Raw genomic sequence first — 21,148 nt, 5'->3', positions numbered from 1 at the left:
ATATTTAGGTGTATATTCATTTCCCTCAATCACCTATTACATAAAAATCTGCTGTTTTTCCAAGATATATTACAAAGCAGCATAGTTATTAAAATAACATGAGATTATCAAATTTATTTAAATTGCTGTTAAAAACTAAGATATGTGTATCTACAAATTACAATCAGAAAATATTTGATTTGGGCTTTGTCATTCCTGATGGTAAAATACTGTTTTCTCTGCATCTGTCCTTTAATGATATGGGCAGTGGAGCCAGTATCCAAATTTTTCCTTGTCTGTTTTGGTATATCCATCAAATTTCAAGTGACTGGGTGTCTTGGATCAACCATGTGTCCTCACAGCAGTTTATGGGCAGCTGCTGATGGAGACAGGGGATTTAAACATCTTCAGCCTGCAGATGCCCATCAGAGGCAGCACTCAAGGGGGGTTTCAGAGGGAAGGTGCAGGTCAGCATGCACTTAGGAGGTCTGTATGGCTCCTCTGTGAGGACCCCCGCCTTCCAAATGGACTTCCACATTTTCCAAGTGCTTCTTCAAGCCATGAGGGCACTGCTGTCCTGTTTTCTCACCCATTCATTCTGCAGTGTTTCAGGCATGACATGGCACTGTGATAAATGCTGAACTCCATGGCAAGCCCAACCCCACTGTCCTTCGCAAGTTCAGCTCCAGCCATGGGCTCCCATCCCAAGCATCATTCCTATGACCTCAGCTCATTCCAGCCATGGCCAGTCATGTTGTTGCTTTCTCCTAGATCCTTTAGAACAGGCTCCCTCCAGGAAGACATGCAAGAATAATCATCCTGCTCTGAGGCAAAGGTCATCATGGCTACCTCTGCAGCATTTGTTGCACGGCATGTAGGAGGATCAACCCAGAAGCATGCTTGCCCAGTGCTGGAGAAACTACTCTAAGTCTACAGCAGGTTTCATAAGCTTTTCAGTTTCAATCTTTTTCCAAAGAGGTAGCTGAAATGAAAGTCCATTTAAAAGAAATGTCCCAGTGATAGCATTGTAGGATGGAGGAGCGTCTGCACTTCAACACCTCAGGCACAGTGATGATTTCGCTATTCTATATTGAAAGCAGCTAAATTCACTCCCACCTAAGAAAGTATATATATATGTGTGTGTGTGTGTGTGTGTGTGTATGCATAGTGCAGGGTGGATGTCTCTCCCAGAAATCGACAATCTACAGTGTTCTTCTATTAGCAAATACATCATTTAAAAAAGGAGGAAAAGGGGAAGGAGGAAAAGAGGAGGAGAAAGAAAGAAAGAAAGAAAGAAAGAAAGAAAGAAAGAAAGAAAGAAAGAAAGAAAGAAAGAAAGAAAGAAAGAAAGAAAGAAAAGAAAGAAAAGAAAGAAGAAAACAAAGAGGAGAGAGGGCAGGAAAGACAGGAGAGAGGGTCAGTGGTTAAGAGCACTGGCTGATTTTCCAGAGGACACAGTTTGACTCCCAGCATCCTCATGCCTGCTCATGATCATCCTTAACTCCAGTTCCAGGGACCAAATGCCTCCTTCTGGCCTCTGCAGGCACAAGACATACATGCAGGCAAAATGCCCACATACATAAAATGAAATTATTTCTTAAAGTATTGAAGGGTGATAGAAACAACTTCAGTGCTCTCAAAAGTATTGATCTGCTGCCATGCTAAATGACAAATGATGCGTTTGTAGGCCACAGATCTCCTCATTTGCACCAAGAAATGTGAAATCAAATCATGCCTGAGATGGAAAGACCAAAGATAGTGACTCCTCTGGAAACCAAGGGTAATTTTGCCTGTTCCTCAGCCAAGGTTACTTTGTTTTCTGAGCCACACCATGTGACCTGTAGCTTCCCATGTACGACAAGTGAAAACAAGCATCCAGACCTTACAAAAATCTCCTAACTGGATGGCTCTGGCTCACATCAGGAAGGATGAAGGGGAATTTGGTTTTCTCCACCAAATTCGGCTCCCAGCTGTGATGTGAGAGTCAAACAGGAAAAAAACAATTGTAGTCAACCTTAAAACAGAGCCCCAGCTGACACCTTTTATTAGCAATATCAGAAACTGGCTGTTGGTCTTTTCAAAACATTTACTACCTGGTACCATGGAAATGGAACCATTCATGGTGTTCTTCTCTTCACAAGTTCCAGAGAATCAGATCTTAACCATGTACCAGTGAATGAGCATTTATGTCTCTAACACCATCAGTTAAAAGTTAATCAGTGGGGGCTGGAGAGATGGTGCAGAGGTTAAGAGCACTGGCTGTTCTTCCAAAGTCCTGAGTTCAATTCTCAGCAACCACATGGCAGCTCCATAATCATCTATAATGAGATCTAGTGCCTTCTTCTGGCATGCAGGTGCATACGCATGCAGAATGCTATATAAATAATAAATAAATAATTTATTTTAAAAAAGTTAATCAGTGAGAGTGCTCTGTTATGGATAAGACATCCAGATTGAAGATGCTTCCTTTCTGCTAGATAGTCCCATTCCTATGCATGTTGCTGTCCCATTCCTAGGCAGGCTGAGGGTTCAGTGAAGGGGATCCCTCCATGGCTTCCGAAAGGCAAGAACCTAATGCAATCTGTTCACAGCATGTGGGAGTCTATGGAAGAGGGTCCAATTCTAAGAGCTTCATCCTCAGTCTTAAGGACCACTCTGCACAGGCACACAGTGTCCAGTCAGGTAGCGAATGCAGTCAGTGAGCAAGAAAGCACGTGCCAGCCTGGATGGCCAAGCATGGTTCTGAGGATGTGATAAAAAAGAGAGAGAGCACTAAAACTCCCTGCTTGGAAAATAGCATTGAGTCCAGGAATGCTACTTGCTTATACATATAGTCAGTCCTGTCCTGAGGTAGGGCAAGAGACCATGGGAATAAAATTGTGTCTGTGTAAAATTTGGGTGCTATATCTCCAAGCTTTACTGATGTGTAGCTCTGGCTTTGTTATCCCATTTCCATCCCATCATGGAGAGCTATCTCTGAAGGTGTTTGATATGGGAAGAAAAATGGTGATGCCATATCCCATTCCAACTTAATGGATTTCCTCAAAAAGATATAGTTGATCACTCACAATTTAAAAATGCCAACTTAAAAACAACAGCGTTGGGAGAATACTGTATGCAAACTACACTGTTAACAGAATTTACACATAAATGAGATGGTTTTCTTCCCATCATAGTTCTTATTATAAAGAAACACTGAGAAGTAAATTATCTGCAGGAGACTATAATACAAAAATGTATTAAAAGCTGTAAGAACTAAATTGAAATGTCAAACATAGTTATTTATATTAAACCCAGCGTAACTCAGCAGAACAGGTGATGGGCCCTTCCCACGCTGTCTCCGGCAACTGAAGAAGATGGTTTTGTTTCTATGGGCGGTTTAAGCTGTCAGCCTTGCTGTGAGATCCTCTCCTGCAGGCTTGATTCCCTGAGCCCTGATGGCTCTTGAAGGTCAGTGTGGCCTTGTTCTATCAAGTCAGAGTTCCAGGGCCCAGTACCATTCATACCTTGCCAGAGTTCCCAGGCCACCTTCACCTTCACAGAGATGGTGTCTTTAAAACAGCCAGTCTCAAACACAAAGTAAACTCCTTTTCAGAAGCAGCCCATATTCAAGCTTTCTTCCCCTCCTTGCTTCTCACCCGGCCCACCTCCTGCCCTTTCTCTTGTCCACTTGGTGTCCCCAGCCACACCCACAGGGTCACTACATCTACCCTGGACAATGGAGATTCAGAGCATGAGGCATGTCCCTGTGACAGAGGGCAACTCCCACCGGAGCTTTTCGGGTTGACAGGAAATGGTGACACTTGGGCAGGACATGGCTGGCTTGCTGGATCCTGACAACGAGCCATGTGTGCGCTGTAGTGTGTCCAGCCTTTGTGTGCCCAGTACCGTCCCCCTGGGATGGCCTTTCTGGGCAACCACCTTGGAAAAGCTAGCTGAGCAGAAAGGCCTCTTGCAAAGGCCTCTGGCTTCTCTTATTTAATTACTTATTTCATTTTCCTGTGGTCATGGGGAAAATGGAATTACAACACACACCATGTAGCTCTGCAGAAGCTTTGAGTGTGCCTAATAGAGCCACTGGTGACAGGCACATTGGGCGTGTCTCGTTTCACTTCGGATATCAGACTCTCCAAACAAGAGTTGCCATTCTTACTACAAAGAGCTTCAACAATGACAAAGAGAGCAGAGTTCAGGGTGTCACCCTAGCACCTCAAGAAAAACTTTATTTAGCTTCCTGGTCTTGAGATACCTCCTTCAGCCTCTGGTGAACATTAAGAGACATTTTCTTGCAGACAGAGATGCTTAAACCTGAGAACTCCTCACTCCCTAGGACCTGCCACCTGCTACCTTCCTCTGGTCAGATATATTTTCATTCAAATGTGTACTAAGCTGAACCCTGCTTTTAAGTTGGCCCATGATATGTTATAGAACTCAAGGATGAATATGTTCTTGCAGGTGCTAATGACACCCAAAACAGCACAGTGATTTCCTACATTCAGGTTTAAAAAGGTGATGCAGAAGTCACCACAGCAGATGCATTAATGGGCCTGTGAGCCCACTGATTGATTGACAGCTACTTTCCCCTGTTTGAGTTAGGTGCACGGCCTGGATGCACATACCTCATCCCAGGTCTTAAGTCAAGGTGGCTTCAACAGCAAGAATAGTCACTCTCAGAAACCCCTCCTGAAGATCTCTGCCTTTACTGCTGCAGGTTGTGTTCCAACTCTAAAAATTAGTGATCCACAAGAAAATTAAGCCATGCATTACTGAGATAACATTTTTTATTGTTGTAGTGGAACATATCAGACACCCACACATTCATAGAGAAAGATAGACAATACAGAGACAAACAGGCAGAGACAGAGATAGATTGGAGGGGCGAGGGAGAGAGGGGAAGGAAAGAGAGAGGAAGAAAAAGGGATGTTCATTTTGCCCTGGATACTGTGTCCTTTGGGGTACTGCTCTGTGACGCGTTAGTCCATGCTAACACAGATGTATTGAATCAGGAGCAGGAAGAGAGAAGTATTCTGCTAAGAAGAGGCAGGGATGAACATTACAAGATTGTACAAAAAGAGCATGGGCTAAATTGCCTCACTTTAGAGTATGAGGGCATCCATCCTATAAGCACAGCCATTACTAATGATTCTGGTAAGGCTGGTATGGGCACAACTCGACACTCAATTGGACATCAAAGAGGAGCTAGACATACTCAACCAGAGATCAGGAAAGAGAGGTGCAATGCGAGTTACGTTACAAAGAGGTTCAAGGAAGATTCTCTGCCTCTCTCTCTCTCTCTCTCACTCTCTCGTATGTATGTGTGTGTATTTGTCTCTCTGTCTTTCTCATACACAAATTCAAGCTTCTTTAATGCTTAATAATAGAATACATTTGAAAACAAAGACATTTCCATCAACAGAAAAGTCCCACCCGTGTGTGCATCCTCACCTCAGCTCCCGCCTGCTTTCTCTCTAGGCAGCATCACCTGTTGTGCTTCCTAATGGCAGTGGGTCAGAATGTACCCACCACTGTCTTCCAAAGTTCACTACACTTCTGAATTTGCAGAGTTCTGGCATCATCCTTTCTCTCTTCCAGGATCCATATTGTATTTAGCTGTCATGGTCCCTGAGGCTTGTCTTCACTATACATTTCTCAGACATTCTTTTGATGATGCTGAAGTCCTGAGGACTTCTAATTATGTACTCTACAAAACACTGTGCAGCTGGGATTTGTGTGATATTTTACCTGTGGGGAGTCCCTGGGTAGACGAGCTCAGAGGTCAAGCGCTATTTTCACCACATCTCGGTAAGGATTCATGTCATGAACATGACTTGTCACCATCTGTCGGCCTTTGTCACCTGCCAGAGGAAGTCTCTTAGGTTTCTCTTTACATTTATAGTCACATGGCCTGTGGCACAATCCACAGCTAATGGGGAGTAGTGATATAAGCACATGAAGGGATCATATAGGATTCTTCACACAGGAGATGTGTCTAATCTTGCTTGGCAGAAAGAAAACAACTTAAGTGAACATTTGCTGTAAAGCAGTTGCACTATGGAGAAGGACCAAGAGCCAGGTGTACATGGCATAGATGATACTCTTAGATAGACAAGAAGCCAAGCTACTGTGGGTTGTCACTTTTGTTTCTTAGATGCAGGTTAATTACAGAAAAAGGGATATGGGTGAAGGGGGTCCTGCAGAGACTGATGCACCAACCAAGGACTGTGCATGGAGAGGACCTAGGTTCCCTGCTCAAATGTAGCTGATAGGCTGCTCAGTCTCCATATGGGCTCCTTAGTAAGGAGGAGCAGGGGCTATCTCCTTTATGAACTCTGTTGCCTCATCTTTGATCACTTCACCCTGGCAATGCAGTCTTACCAGGACACAGAGGAAGAGGACCCAGGCAGTCCTGATGAGACTTGATAGGCTAGGGTCAGATGGCAGGAGAGGAGGGCTCCCCGTTTCAGGGTATTAGGAGAGCAGGATAGGAGGGAAAGAGGGAAGGTAAAGTGGGACCCAGAGGGATGAGGCTACAATCTGGATGAGGCTGCTCATCCAAAGCAGCACAGCTAAGAGAAGAGACAAGAGTAAGCAATCATGGGGCAGAGATGGCTGACCAATGGTAATGTTTAACTGTGTCTCCAACTGGCTCCTCAATAAACCTCTCTAAGCTTCTGTTTCTAGGATTACAAAAAAGGCGGGGATAAACATAAACGTTAGAAGCTAGAAAAATGGCTCAGTGCTTAAGAGTGATCAGTTTTTTTTCAGTGGATCACATTTATCTTCCCAGCACCCATATGAGTGGTCTACAACCACCTATAACCCCGGATCCAAGGAGCTTGACACACTCTTTCATCCATCTCCGGTACCTGCACACATGGACACACAGGCACACACAAACACACATGCACACACATAATTTAAAAATAAATGAAAGTTAATATTTTATTAAAATTGTTACCATGCATGTAACCTGTGCATGTGTGCACAGAGAAATGTGCATGAATGCATAGCATACTCTTCCTTGCTTATGCTGAGAAGAAACAGATAGCAACACTTACTTCATAGCTTCATATATTACAAATTAGAACTCATCTAGGAAAAACTGAAATGAAAGAGTTAAAAATTTTTTAAGTTTCCTCGTGATTGTGATGTTTGAAATGTGGAAGAAAATTTAGCCCACGTCTTGAGTTTCAGAAATTATCTGTAGATATGGGTAACCAGGAAAGTCCGCTAGGGCATAGGAACTCATATTGGCTTTAGATCATTAGCGAATACTAGTAAGCATTTTGAAAAACAAAGGAATCAATCCATATTTTTTATTTGATTACATTTTGAGTTTTTTTGATTGGCTTTGTTCATCTGAGTGCGGCAGGTCCTGCCCTGCTACTTCTAAATGACACGTGGTCTTACTTGGCCCATTGCACCTGAGTTCTGGGAGGAACAGCTGTATTGAGGCTAATGGTGCTCTTGCCCAATGCATCCTATTTGAGACTCTTGTTCCTAGTCAACAAAGCTCCTGTATTACTTTCTCTTATCCCTTGTAGTGAGAGCTGGCCTTAGTCCCTCTATTCCATTGAGATTTCCCCATGTTCAGCTTCTCTTCTGGGCTGAGTGTCATCTTCCAAGTTGAGGTCAGGATGTTTGGAAGTGTATACCATTCGCACACATGGATTGGGGAACCCAGATGTAAGATGCAACAGGGACCAAGGTCTTTCAACCCTTTACGTGGAGCTCACTGGAATGACTGTAGCTTGCAGGCAGTGGCCATAAGCAGATTAAGTGTGGCCACCTGCACTCAGGTCTTGTTGGACTTTGTTGTCACAGTGTGCTTGACAGGCACAGGCTGCTAAGCCTTTCTTTCTACATTCTAGAAGGCTAAGCTGTGTGCCTTCTGCTTTCTGCCTGCTTCTGGACTCTGCTCTTTTTCAAAAAAATCCTTTGGGGTTCATCTATTACAGAAAACAGCCCACGCCCCTGTTCCCCCACTCAAGGCATTCACAGTTGACAGTAGTAGGCAGAATTCACAAGCTCAGAACTGCATGATCAACTTTAGTTTCTGAGACTCCTTGCGCCTCAATCTCAGCTCACCCTTCTATACACTACCAAAGGAAAAGGTGAGGTCTGCAGCTTTGCTAGGCCCTCACATACAGTATCATCATCAGTGCTTAGACAGCAAAGGGCTTATCCAGCTTTTCACATCCTGTCTTATAGTCTTACAGTTTATAGCCCTTGCAGACAGAGTTTGACTGATTGAAGGTCAGGAAGGCAATGATAGTCTTTACAATTAATCAGTAGTATCAAAATATGAAAATAAAGGCACCAAGAGAGGAATCTTCAAAGCCCCTGACCCTGGCAAAGCCCAGGCTCCATGGCTGTCATGTAAAGTTAGGTTTCAAAGAAATGACTTAAAAGAAAAGTCTCTCCTAACTTCCTGAAGGGTAAGCTCCTTTTGGAATTTCTTCCTCCTGTGATGAGTCTTGGCTTCCCTTCTCCCTGGAACATCTCTCCTAATCACTAAAGGGAAGTAGAATTACTCCTCTAGCCAGCAGGCTATTACCAAGGTTTGGCAAGTCAGCCAATTAGGTGATTAAGCCATTAAAGGGTCCTGAGCATCTGAAAGGCTCCAGCTAGCCAGAGTCTGAGAGCATGAGCAAGACTGGCCTCCTCTCTGGCTCCCTTTATGCTGCAAAGTTGACTAATCCATTTAATTCTGAGCAGCTCCTTCTCTTTCTTCTTCACTGTTTCTTCTCTCCTTTATTTATTTATTTATTTATTTTTTTTTGAGCTGAGTAGAGACTAAACCATAGAGGCTTTTCAGAACTGGCCTTTGAACAAGCAGGAAAACAAATGGTACTTCTCAAAGGCACCTGGAGAAGAACAGGGTTTCAATAACCAAAGGTTAAAGGGAACTAAGCCAGAGGTCCGGGGACACAATGGTAACTTGGGGCTTAGGGATCAGCTCATCAGGCTCCTCAGGCCTTCAACCTGATTTGTAACCCAATGCCTTTTGATGTCCCTCTCTTCGACACACTTTTTGTCTTAGATTAAATGAAGAGATGTCATTTACTGCTGGGGATTCCTCCAGATTCCTTCAAAGGAAACCTCATAGATACAGAGAGAATCGCTTCTCTGCTTTTCCCCAAAGTCAGCAAATCCAGCCCTGAGCCATAGTCTTTGGAAAGTCTCTGTAAAGAAGGAAAAAGGAATAGGAGACAACAGAGAAAATAGCACTAGCTTTTAGAAGATTTCATTATGAGAATCAAAACACTAGCCTAAATATATCAGTAACCAAGAAAGAAATCAAGGACACAAGACCCTTCACAGTAGCCACAAATAATATAAAGTACCTTGGGGTAACTTTAACCAAGCAGATAAAAGACCTGTTTGAAAAAAAATTCAAGTCTCTGAAGAAAGAAATTGAGGAAGATATCAGAAAATGGAACAATCTCCTGTGCTCATGGATCAGTAGGATTAATATAGTAAAAATGGCCTTCCTGCCAAAGTGATCTACAGATTCAATGCAATTCCCATCAAAATACCAATACAATTCTTTATCGACCTTGAAAGAAAAATTCTCAACTTCATATGGAGAAACAAAAAACCCAGAATTTCTAAAACAATCCTGTACAACAACAGATCATCTGGAGATATCTCCATCCCTAATCTCAAGCTGTACTGCAGAGAAATAGTGGTAAAAATGGCATGGTATTGGCATAGAAGCAGAAAGGTGGATCAATGGAACTGAATAAAAGACCCAGAAATAAACCCAATCACCTATGGATACTTGATTTTTGACAAAGAAGCCGAAACCATTCAATGGATAAAAGAGAGCATCTTCAACAAATGGTGCTGGTCCAACTGGATGTCTACATGCAGAAAAATGAAAATAGATCGAAAATAGATTCATATTTATCACCCTGCAAAAAAACTAAAGTCCAAGTGAATCAAAGACCTCAACATAAAACTAGATACACTAAATCGGTTAGAAAAAGTGGGGAAGAGCCTGGAACACATTGGCATAGGAGACAACTTCCTGAACAGAACACCAACAGCACAGGCTCTAAGAGCAACAATTGATAAATGGGACCTCAGAAAATGAAAAGCTTCTTTAAAGCAAAAGACATAGTCATCAGAACAAAACGACAGCATACAGACTGGGAAAGGATCTTCACCAACCCTATATCTGACAGAGGGCTGATATCCAGTTATATATAAAGAACTAAAGAAATTAAAAAGCAATAAATCAAGCAATCTAATTAAAAAATGGGGTACGGAGCTAAACAGAGAATTCTCTGTAGAGGAATATGGAATGGCAGAGAAACACCTTAAGAGGTGCTCAACGTCCTTAGGCATCAAAGAGATGCAAATCAAAACTACTTTGAGATTTCACCTTACACCCATCAGAATGGCAAAGGTTAAAAACTCAAGTGACAACACATTCTGGAGAGGTTATGGAGAACTGGGAACCCTCCTCCATTGCTGGTGGAAATGTAAACTTCTACAACCATTTTGGAAATCAATCTGCCTCTTTCTCAGACAATTAGGAATAGTGATTCCTCAAGATCCAGCTATAGCATTCCTGGGCATATATCCAAAAGAAGCTCAAGTACACAACAAAGATATTTGCTCAACTATCTTTGTAGCAGCTTTATTCATAATAGCCAGAACCTGGAAACAACACAGATGTCCATCAACAGAGGAATGGATATAGAAGTTGTGGTACTTTTACTCAATGGAATACTACTCAGAAATTTAAAACAAGGAAATCATGAAATTTGCAGGCAAATGGTGGGATCTAGAAAAGATCATCCTGAGTGAGGTATCCCAGGAGCAGAAAGACACATGTGGTATATACTCACTTATGTAGACCTATAAGATAAGATAAACATACTAAAATATGTGCACCTAAAGAAGATAAACAAGAAAGAGAACCCAGAGTAAGATAATCAATCCTCACTTAGAAAGACAAATGGAATGGACAGGGGAAGTAGGAGAAAACAAATAACATGACAGAAGCCTACTGCAGAGGGCCTCTGAAAGACTCTACCTAGAAGTGTATCAAATGAGATGCAGAGACTCATAACCAAACCTTGGGCAGAGTGCAGGGAATCATATGAAAGAAGGGGTAGTTAATATGATCTAGAGAGCACAGGAGCTCCACAAGGAAAAAATATATTAGGGCACAGGGGCCCTCTATGAGACTGTTTTTCCAACCAAGGACCATATAAGGATATAACCTAGGACCCCTGCTTGAACGTAGCACAAAGTAGCTCAGTAACCAAGTGGGTTTCCCTAGTAAGACCAACAGGAACTATTTCTGACATGAACTCAACGACTGGCTCCTTTGCTTCCTCCCACCCCCGTCTTGCTAGGCTACAGAGGAGGACATGGCAGCCAGGCCTGAAGATACCTGATAAGCTAGGGTCAGATGGAAGGGGAGGAGAATCTCCCCTAGCAGTGGACTTGGAAAGGGGCAGGGAGAAGATGAGGAAGGGAGGGTGGGAATGAGAGGGAATGAGGGAGGGGGCTACAGCTGGGATATAAAGTAAATAACCTGTGATTAATATAAAAAATAAAAATTAATAAAAAGAAATGAATAAATAAATATATCAGTAAATCATGCTGTGTGACTCACTAGGTCTTAACAAAGTCACAATACATGGCATTGAAACATTCAACAGATACACCAATATTATTGAAATTAATGGTGGTTTTTATATGTTACATAGCTTCAATAAATTGAGGTAAGTTGCCCCCGTCACTCAGGTATAAAACTTGATGTGTCCTCCTCCACTACCTTCTTCTTGGTAGGCATGGCAACTGCCCAAACTCCAAAACATCAAGGCCTCTCTTAGGCCCAACCCAATTTTAGAGTGAATTGTGTATCAACACTTCATGTGAATTTGCTGAGTGCTGGAGATCTCTGCTGCTACTGGAGAGCCTGGCCTTTCACAGCTATATTTGTTGTTTTTTCTTAATAATTGTTTAAGTTAGAACACAAAACTATGAGTGTCGTTACAGTATTGTGATACATCCATATCATTGTGCGCTTCTTGTTTCACTCTACTCTTCTCCAATTCTCTTGACCCCTCCCCCTTTTGCTTTCATGTCATACATACATGTACTTGTACTTGTCTCTCTGAATCTGCCTTATTTCGCTTAATCAGATGATCTCTGATTTTTTTCCATTTTCTTGCTGATGATGTAAACTCATCCTTTTATACAATTGAAGCACAACTGTATATGTGACTCACACTACCTTCTCTTCTGCTAATGGGTATCTAGGCTGGTTCCACATCTTGCTATTGTGGATAGCACTGTGATAAACATGAACGGGCAAATATCTTGGTAAGGTGCTGACAAAGATTTCTTTGCTATCCAGGTATGGTTTATTGGCCACAAAGAAATTCTCTTTCATGTATGAAGATCCTAAATCCTGCCTTCCATGCTGCTGTACAGTTTGCAATTCCTTCAGCAGTGAATTAGGCTCCTTCTCTCCCCACATCACCATGAGAAATTGTTATTTATTTATTTATTTATTTATTTATTTATTCATTTATTTATTTATTTAGTTAGTTAGTTAGTTAGTTAGTTAGTTTTGTTCTCTCAAGATAATAATTACAACAAGGTAATAAAGAATTTTGTTGTAATTTTAAATTTATTTTTTCTTTGGTCTCAATATGTAGCCAAGGTTGCCTTTGAACATGTATCAATTCTCTTGCCTCAGAACTCCAGATTCCTAAGTTCTGGAATATAAATTTATGTCATGAAGCACAGCTATCATCCTTATTCCTTCTGTTAAAGTCGTTTGTCAAAGGCAAATAGGATCCTTTAACAATTGAAGAATTCCTACAGCAATCTATTCAATGATAAAGATGGCCTCTCACAAGCTGATCAAAAATAAGTTCCTAAATATTTAAAGGCACCATTTCTTTCCTAGAAAGTCTCAGAGCACTGAAAGCTAGAAGAGGGTGTGGGTATGTAACATACATTAATTACATTGGCTCATTGAGCTGTTTGAGCTTACTGAGAAGCTGATTCAGGGAGCAGGGTAACCCTTGTGGTTTTAAGGGTTCTTATGTATGCTGCTGAAAAGATACCATAAATTTTCATGAGAGAAGACTTTTGGTTTTAAAACAGAAGTAGCCACCAGGCCCCATTGCCATTGCTATCCCAATATTGGAGTGAGGGTCTCTCTGCAAAGCTCAGAAGTTACAGAGCTGCTACAGTTTCTGTTGTTTTTTTTTTAATTTTATTTTTCTTTTTAGTTACATTTTGTTAACTCTGTTTCCCAGCTGTATCCCGCTCCCTCATTCCCTCCCCAACCCCTCCCTCCCTGGTCTCCTCCCTGCCCCTTTCCAAGTCTACTGATAGGGGAGGACCTCCTCCCCTTTCATTTGACCCTGTTTTATCAGGTACCTTCAGGGCTGGCTGCAAAGTCCTCCTCTGTAGCCTAACAGACTGCTCCTCCCCTGGGGGGGGGGGGGGATCAAACAGCCTGCCCGTGGTAGCTCAGTAACCAAGTAGTTTTCCAAAGTAAGGGGAACACGGACTATTTCTAACAGTTTCTGTTTTTTTTTTTGTTGTTGTTGTTGTTGTTGTTTTAAATCTTTTATTTTTTTTATTAATTACACTTTATTCATTTTGTATCCCCCCATAAGCCCCTCCCTCCTCCCCTGCCGATCCCACCCTCCCTCCCCTTTCTGCATGCATGCCACTCCCCAAGTCCACTGATAGGGGAGGTCCTCCTCTCCTTCTTTCTGATCTTAGTCTATCAGTTCTCATCAAAAGTGGCTGCATTGTCCTCTACTGTGGCCTGGTAAGGCTGCTCCCCCCTCAGGGGGAAGTGATCAACGAGCAGGCCAATCAGATTATGTCAGAGGCAGTCCCTCTTCCCAATACTATGGAACCCACTTGGACACTGAACTGCCATGGGCTACACCTGTGCAGGGGTTCCAGGTCATCTCCACAAAAGGTTGGAGTATGAGTCTCTGGGAAGTTCCCTGTGTTCAAATTATCTTGTTCTGTTGCTCTGCTTGTGGAGTTCCCGTTCCCTCCAGCTCTTACTATTTCCCACTTCTTACATAAAATTCCATTCACTCTGCCCATCAGTTGGCCATCAGGCTCAGCATCTGCTTTGACAGTCTATACTGCAGAAGCTTTCAGAGGCCCTCTGTGGCAGGTTTCAAGGTTGTTTCCTGTTTTCTTCTGGCTTTCAGAGGCCCTCTGTAGCGGGTTCCGAGGTTGTTTCCTATTTTTGTTTTCTTCTGATGTACATCCTCTTTGCCTTTCAGGATGGGGATTGAACATTTTAGTTAGGGTCCTCTCTTTTGCTTAGTTTGTTTAGATGTACAGATTTTAGTGGGTTTATTCTATATTGTATGTTTATATGAGTGAGTATATACCGTGAGTGTCTTTTTGCTTCTGGGTCAACTCACTCAGGATGATCCTTTCCAGGTCCCACCATTTACCTGCAAATTTCATGATTTCCTTATTTTTCATTGCTGAGTAATACTCCATTGTATAGATGTACCACAGTTTCTGCATCCATTCTTCAGTTGAGGGGCATCTGGGTTGTTTCCAGCTTCTGGCTATTACAAATAAAGCTGCTACAAACATGGTTGAACAAATGTCCTTATTGTATACTTCTGCCTCTTTTGTGTATATGCCTAGGAGTGGTATGGCTGGATATTGAGGAAGCGCTATTCCTAGTTGTCTGAGAAAGCGCCAGATTGATTTCCAGAGGGGTTGTACCAGTTTACATTCCCACCAGCAGTGGAGAAGGGTTCCCCTTTCTCCACAACCTCTCTAGCATGTGTTGTCCCTTGAGATTTTCATCTTGGCCATTCTGATGGGTGTAAGGTGAAATCTCAGGGTTGTTTTGATTTGCATTTCCCTAATGGCTAATGAGGTTGAGCATTTCTTTAAGTGCTTCTCTGCCATTCGATATTCCTCTGCAGAGAATTCTCTCTTTAGCTCTGTTCCCCATTTTTTAAGTGAATTACTTGGTTTGTTGCTTTTCAGCTTGTTTAGTTCTTTATATATATTGGATATGAGTCCTCTGTCAGATAAAGGGTTGGTGATGATTCTTTCCCAATCTGTAGGCAGTCGCTTTGTTTTGATGACGGTGTCCTTTGCTTTACAGAAGCTTTTCAATTTCATGAGGTCCCATTTATTGATTGTTGCTCTTAGAGCCTGTGCTGTTGGTGTTCTGTTCAGGAAGTTTTCTCCTGTACCAATGAGTTCTAGGGTATTCCCCACTTTTTTTTCTAGCCGATTTAATGTGTCTGGTTTTATGTTGAGGTCTTTGATCCATTTGGACTTCAGTTTTGTGCAGGGTGATAAGTATGGATCTATTTGCATTTTTCTACATGTAGACATCCAGTTGGACCAGCACCATTTGTTAAAGATGCTATCTTTTTTCCATTGTATGGTTTTGGCATCTTTGTCAAAAATCAGGTGTCCGTAAGTGTGTGGGTTTATTTCTGGGTCTTCTGTTCGATTCCATTGATCCACCATTCTGTTTCTATGCCAGTACCATGCAGTTTTTAGTATTGTTGCTCTATAGTACAGCTTGAGATCAGGGATGGAGATACCTCCAGAAGATCTTTTATTGTAGAGGATTGTTTTAGCAATTCTCGGTTTCTTGTTATTCCATACGAAGTTGAGAATTTTTCTTTCCAGGTCTGTAAAGAATTGTGTTGGCAATTTGATGGGAATTGCATTAAATCTGTAGATTGCTTTTGGTAAGATGGCCATTTTTACTATGTTAATCCTGCCAAGCCATGAGCATGGGAGATCTTTCCATCTTCTCATATCTTCCTCTAATTCTTTCTTCAGAGACTTGAAATTTTTTTCATACAAGTCTTTGACTTGCTTGGTTAGGGTTACGCCAAGGTACTTTATGTCATTTGTGGCTATTGTGAATGGTGTTGTTTCTCTAATTTCTTTCTCAGCCCTTTTGTCTTTTGTATACAGGAGTGCTACTGATTTTTTTGAGTTAATTTTATATCCGGCCACTTTGCTGAAGGTGTTTATCAGCTGTAGGAGTTCCCTGGTAGAGTTTATGGGGTCACTCATATATATTATCATATCATCTGCAAATAGTGATAATTTGACTTCTTCTTTTCCCATCTGTATCCCCTTGATCTCCTTCGACTGTCTTATTGCTCTAGCAAGGACTTCCAGCACTATGTTGAAGAGATATGGAGACAGTGGGCAGCCTTGTCTTGTCCCTGATTTCAGAGGGATTGCTTTAAGTTTCTCTCCGTTCAGTTTGATGTTGGCTATAGGCTTGCTGTATATCGCCTTTACTATGTTTAGATATGTGCCTTGTATCCCTGATCTCTCCAGTACTTTAAACATGAATGGATGTTGGATTTTGTCAAATGCTTTTTCAGCATCTAGGGAGATTATCATGTGGTTTTTTTTCTTTCAGTTTGTTAATATGGTGGATCACATTGATGGATTTCCGTATATTGAACCACCGCTGCATATCAGGGATGAAGCCTACTTGGTCATAGTGGATAATATCTTTGATGTGTTCTTGTATTTGGTTTACGAGTATTTTGTTAAGTATTTTTGCATCAATGTTCATAAGGGAGATTGGCCTGAAATTCTCTTTCTTTGTTGAGTCTTTGTGAGGTTTGGGTACCAAGGTGATTGTGGCTTCATAGAATGAATTTGGTAATGTTCCTTCTGTTTCTATTTTGTGGAATAGTTTGAAGAGAATTGGAGTTAGCTCTTCTTTGAAGGTCTGGTAGAATTCTGCGCTGAAGCCATCTGGTCCTGGGCTTTTTTTAGATGGGAGACTTTTGATGACTGCTTCTATTTCTTTGGGGGATATAGGACTATTTAGTTGATTTACCTGGTCCTGATTCAGCTTTGGTGAGTCAAATCGATCAAGAAAATTGTCCATTTCATTTAGATTTTCAAATTTTGTGGCATATAGACTTTTGAAGTAAGTCCTAATGATTGTTTGGATTTCCTCAGTGTCTGTAGTTATGTCCCCCCTTTCATTTCTGATTTTGTTGATTTGGGTGGTGTCTCTCTGCCTTTTAGTTAGCTTGGCTAAGGGTTTGTCTATCTTGTTGATTTTCTCAAAGAACCATCTCTTGGTTTCATTGATTCTTTGAATTGTTTTATTTGTTTCTAATTGATTGATTTCAGCCCTGAGTTTGATTATTTCCAGCCATCTACTCCTTTTTGGTGTGTCTGCTTCTTCTTTTTCTAGGGTTTTTAAGTAGGCCATTAAGTTGCTTGAATGAGCTGTCTTGAATTTCTTCTTGAAGGCACTTAGTGCTATGAACTTTCCTCTTAGCACTGCTTTCATTGTGTCCCACAAGTTTGGGTATGTTGTGTCTTCATTTTCATTGAGTTCTAGAAAGGCTTTAATTTCTTTCTTTATTTCTTCCCTGACCCAGCTGTCATTTAGTAACAAGTTGTTCAGTTTCCATGAGTGTGTAGGCTTTTTGCTATTTCTGTTGTTGTTGAAGTCCAGCTTTATTCCATGGTGATCAGACAGGATACAAGGGATTATTTCAGTCTTCTTGTATCTGTTGAGGCTTGCTTTGTGACCAACTATATGGTCTACTTTGGAGAAGGTTCCATGAGGTGCTGAGAAGAAGGTAAATTCTTTTGTGTTTGGGTGTAAAGTTCTGTAGATGTCTGTGAGGTCCATTTGATTCATGACCTCTGTCAGAGATATTGTTTCTTTGTTTAATTTCTGTTTTGTTGACCTGTCCTTTGTTGAGAGTGGGGTGTTGAAGTCTCCCACTATTAATGTGTGGGGATCTATATGTGGTTTAAATTTTATCAATGTTTCTTTTACAAATGTGGGTACTCTTGTATTTGGAGCATAGATGTTCAGGATTGTGATGTCTTCCTGGTGGAATTTTCCCTTGATGAGTATGAAGTGTCCTTCCTCATCTCTTTTTATTAATTTTGGTTGAAAGTCTATTTTATCAGATATTAGAATGGCTACTCCTGCTTGTTTCTTGGGTCCATTTGCTTGGAAAGTCATCTTCCAACCTTTTACCCTCAGGTAATGTCTATCTTTGTGCCTTAGGTGTGTTTCTTGTATGCAACAGATTGCTGGGTTTTGTTTACGTATCCATTCTGTTAATCTGTGTCTTTTTACTGGAGAGTTGAGTCCATTGATGTTGAGAGAGATTAATGACCAGTGGCTGTTAGATCCTTTGATTTTGATGTTGGCTGTGTTCATAAGTTTGTGTGCTTGGTTGCTTTTTGTTTTGCTGTAGTAAGGTTAATTATTTCCTGTGTTTTCTTGACAGCAGCTAATTTTCTTGGGTTGTATTTTCCCTTCCAGTGTCTTCTGTAATGCTGGATTTGTGTGTAGGTATTGTTGAAATTTGTTTTTGTCATTGAATATCTTGTTTTCTCTGTCTATGAGGACTGAGAGTTTTGCAGGGTATAGTAGCCTGGGTTGACATCTGTGTTCTCTTAGGGTCTGCATGATATCTGTCCAGGCCCTTCTGGCTTTCATAGTTTCTGTTGAAAAGTCAGGTGTGATTCTAATGGGTTTGCCATTATATGTTACTTGGCCTTTTTCCCTTGCAGCTTTTAGTATTTTTTCTTTGTTCTGTATACTTCCTGTTTTGATTATTATGTGGCGGGAGGATTTTCTTTTCTGGTCAAATTTGTTGGGTGTTCTGTAGGCCTCATGTATCCTTATTGGCTTCTCCTTTAACTTGGGGAAATTTTCTTCAATGATTTTGTTGAAAATATTTTCTGGGCCTTGGAGAAGGGAGTCTTCTTTTTCCTCTATTCCTATTATTCTTAGGTTTTGTCTTTTCATATTGTCTTGGATTTCTTGGACGGTCTGTGTCAGGAATTTTTTGGATTTAACATTTTCTTTGACAGATACATCGATTTCTTCCATTGTATCTTCTACACCTGAGATTCTTTCTTCCATTTCTTGTATTCTGTTGGTTATGCTTACCTCTGTAGTTCCTGTTTTCTTCCCTAAATTCTTCCTCTCCATTATTTCCTCCATTTGTGTTTTCTTTAATTTTTCTAGTTCTATCTTCAGGTCTTCAGTTGTTTTGTTTACTTCCTTCACCTGTCTGCTTGTATTTTCCTCTTTTTCTTTTAGTTCCTTCAACTCTGTCTCTTTGATTTCTTTCAGTGATTTAATTATTTCTTCTCTGAAGGCCACAAGCTGTTTGGCTGCATCTTCCCGTATTTCTTCACGGATGGCCCTAATTTGCTTGCCTTTATCTTCCTCCATTTCTTTACGGATAGCCATGATCTGTTTGGTTTTATCTTCCTCTAATTCTTTACGTATTTTATCTGTTTCCTCTATTATTCTCTTCATCAACATAGATGTAAGGTCATCTTCTTGATTTTCTATTATGCTGCATTGTTCAGGGCTGTTCGCCCCTGGATGGCTGGGTTCTGGAGATGCCATATTGCTCTGTCTTTTGTTGGTTGAGCCTTTACGCTGACCTCTACCCATTGGGCTGATTTAGGTGTTGGCTGTTAGTTTCTGTGCTTCCTGGAGTCCTGAGGTAGGGAGTATCCCCTTGGCCGGAAGATGATTTTTCCTGAAGGAGTCCTTCTCTGCTTTTTGGTTATGGTCACTGTATGGCCAGTGTTTCTCCGGAGATGCCACTGCTCACCTCAGGTTTATAGCCCTGAGTAGTAGCTGTGGTCTATGTTAGGCAGGGGGGGATCTCCTCTTATCCATAAAATTTCTCAAGACAGCTGCCCCACTGCTGGGTTTCTTGTTATAAATTTAGTGTGCTGCTGCTCACTAAATTTCCATGTACAGTCCTCTTGAAGAAACTGCTGATTCCCTAGCTATGGGGTTTTCTCCCAACAGGGAAACTCAGTCTGTTATCCTGGGGCGCACAGTTTTGTCTGAGAAAGTGGGAGGTGCACTCAGCAAGTCTCTGGGCCAAAGGCTGATTGGTCTGCTCTGGACCTGGAGAATGTGCACCTAGGTTGAGTTGGCGCCTGGGGGCACTGTTCTGGTCTGGAGGCTGGGTGTCTCACTCTGGACCAGAAGCTGTGTGTCTCTGTCTGGGATGGCGGCTGCAGGCACTGCTCTGGTCCAGACGCTGTGGGTGCAGCCCCCCTGAAGGATCAGGGATTCCTACAGTTTTGGCAGCCCAGCCAGGGACAACTGGCCGATCCCTGGCACAGTATCTGAGGGCTGCTGTAATGGCTCTTCGGCTCCTGCAGGTCCGAGGATGCAGCTGTGTGTGTGTCCCAGTGCCCCAGGGGAACGCAACAATGGCGGCAGAGCACAGCGCTTCTGCCTGCACTAGAGTCTGCGTGAGTCCAGGAAGTGTTTTGGTGCTGGGTGTCCTAAGCGTTAGAGCTGCTGAACCCCTCCGCTGGGGGTTTCCTCCTGCCAGAGACACGCAGTCTGGTGCCCTGGTGCCCTGGTGCCCACAGTTCTATCTGAGGCGGCGAATCACGCGCGCAGGCAGGGCTCTGTGCAGGCAGGCGCCTTTGTTCCTCCCGGCTCTGGGTCCGGGCTGGCTCCTGGGGCACCCGCGGAACCTGAGTCTTTTCCAGGGGATGTCTGGGTAACCTGGGGTCGGTCCCAATTGTTTCCTGCTCCGTGGGGTTATCTCTCGACTGGGAAATCCAGTCTATGGTGTTGTGGGCCCACAGTTCAGTCTGGGACCGTGACCAGATCGCGCTGGCGGGTAGCTCTGGGCTGGCGACCTAGCGCCTGGCGGAACGGGGATCTCTTCTGCGGTTTAGCCGGGTGAGTTAAAGCTGATCGAATCCCCCACCATGGGGTATCCTCTCACCTGAGAAACACAACCACTTGTGTTTTATGGCCGCGAGTTCTGATTGCTGGTCACTGTGCCAATCCTGCTGTGCTGCTCCTCAGAATGAGAGTCCTCCCGGCGCTGCCATCTTGCCCCGCCCAGTTTCTGTTTTTTAAGAAAACTGTATCCCTATGATTTTCCCAACAATGTAACATCAGGGAGATATGTGCACAATTTATGACATATAATAAGCACATCTAGGAGAGACACACCTTTGATAGAAATCACAGGACAGGAGTGGGCCAGAGCCCTGCTAGCTCACTTTGAACAGAATCAGCCACCATCCCACCTCATCTTGGGCAAGCCTTCCTGAAGTTATTTATTTATTTATTTATTTATTTATTTATTTATTTATTTATTTA

The sequence above is a fragment of the Psammomys obesus genome, unplaced genomic scaffold, assembly GCF_907164565.1.
Source record: "Psammomys obesus unplaced genomic scaffold, mPsaObe1.curated_primary_1811, whole genome shotgun sequence".
Classification (NCBI taxonomy): domain Eukaryota; kingdom Metazoa; phylum Chordata; class Mammalia; order Rodentia; family Muridae; genus Psammomys; species Psammomys obesus.
This window is presented reverse-complemented; position numbering follows the sequence as displayed.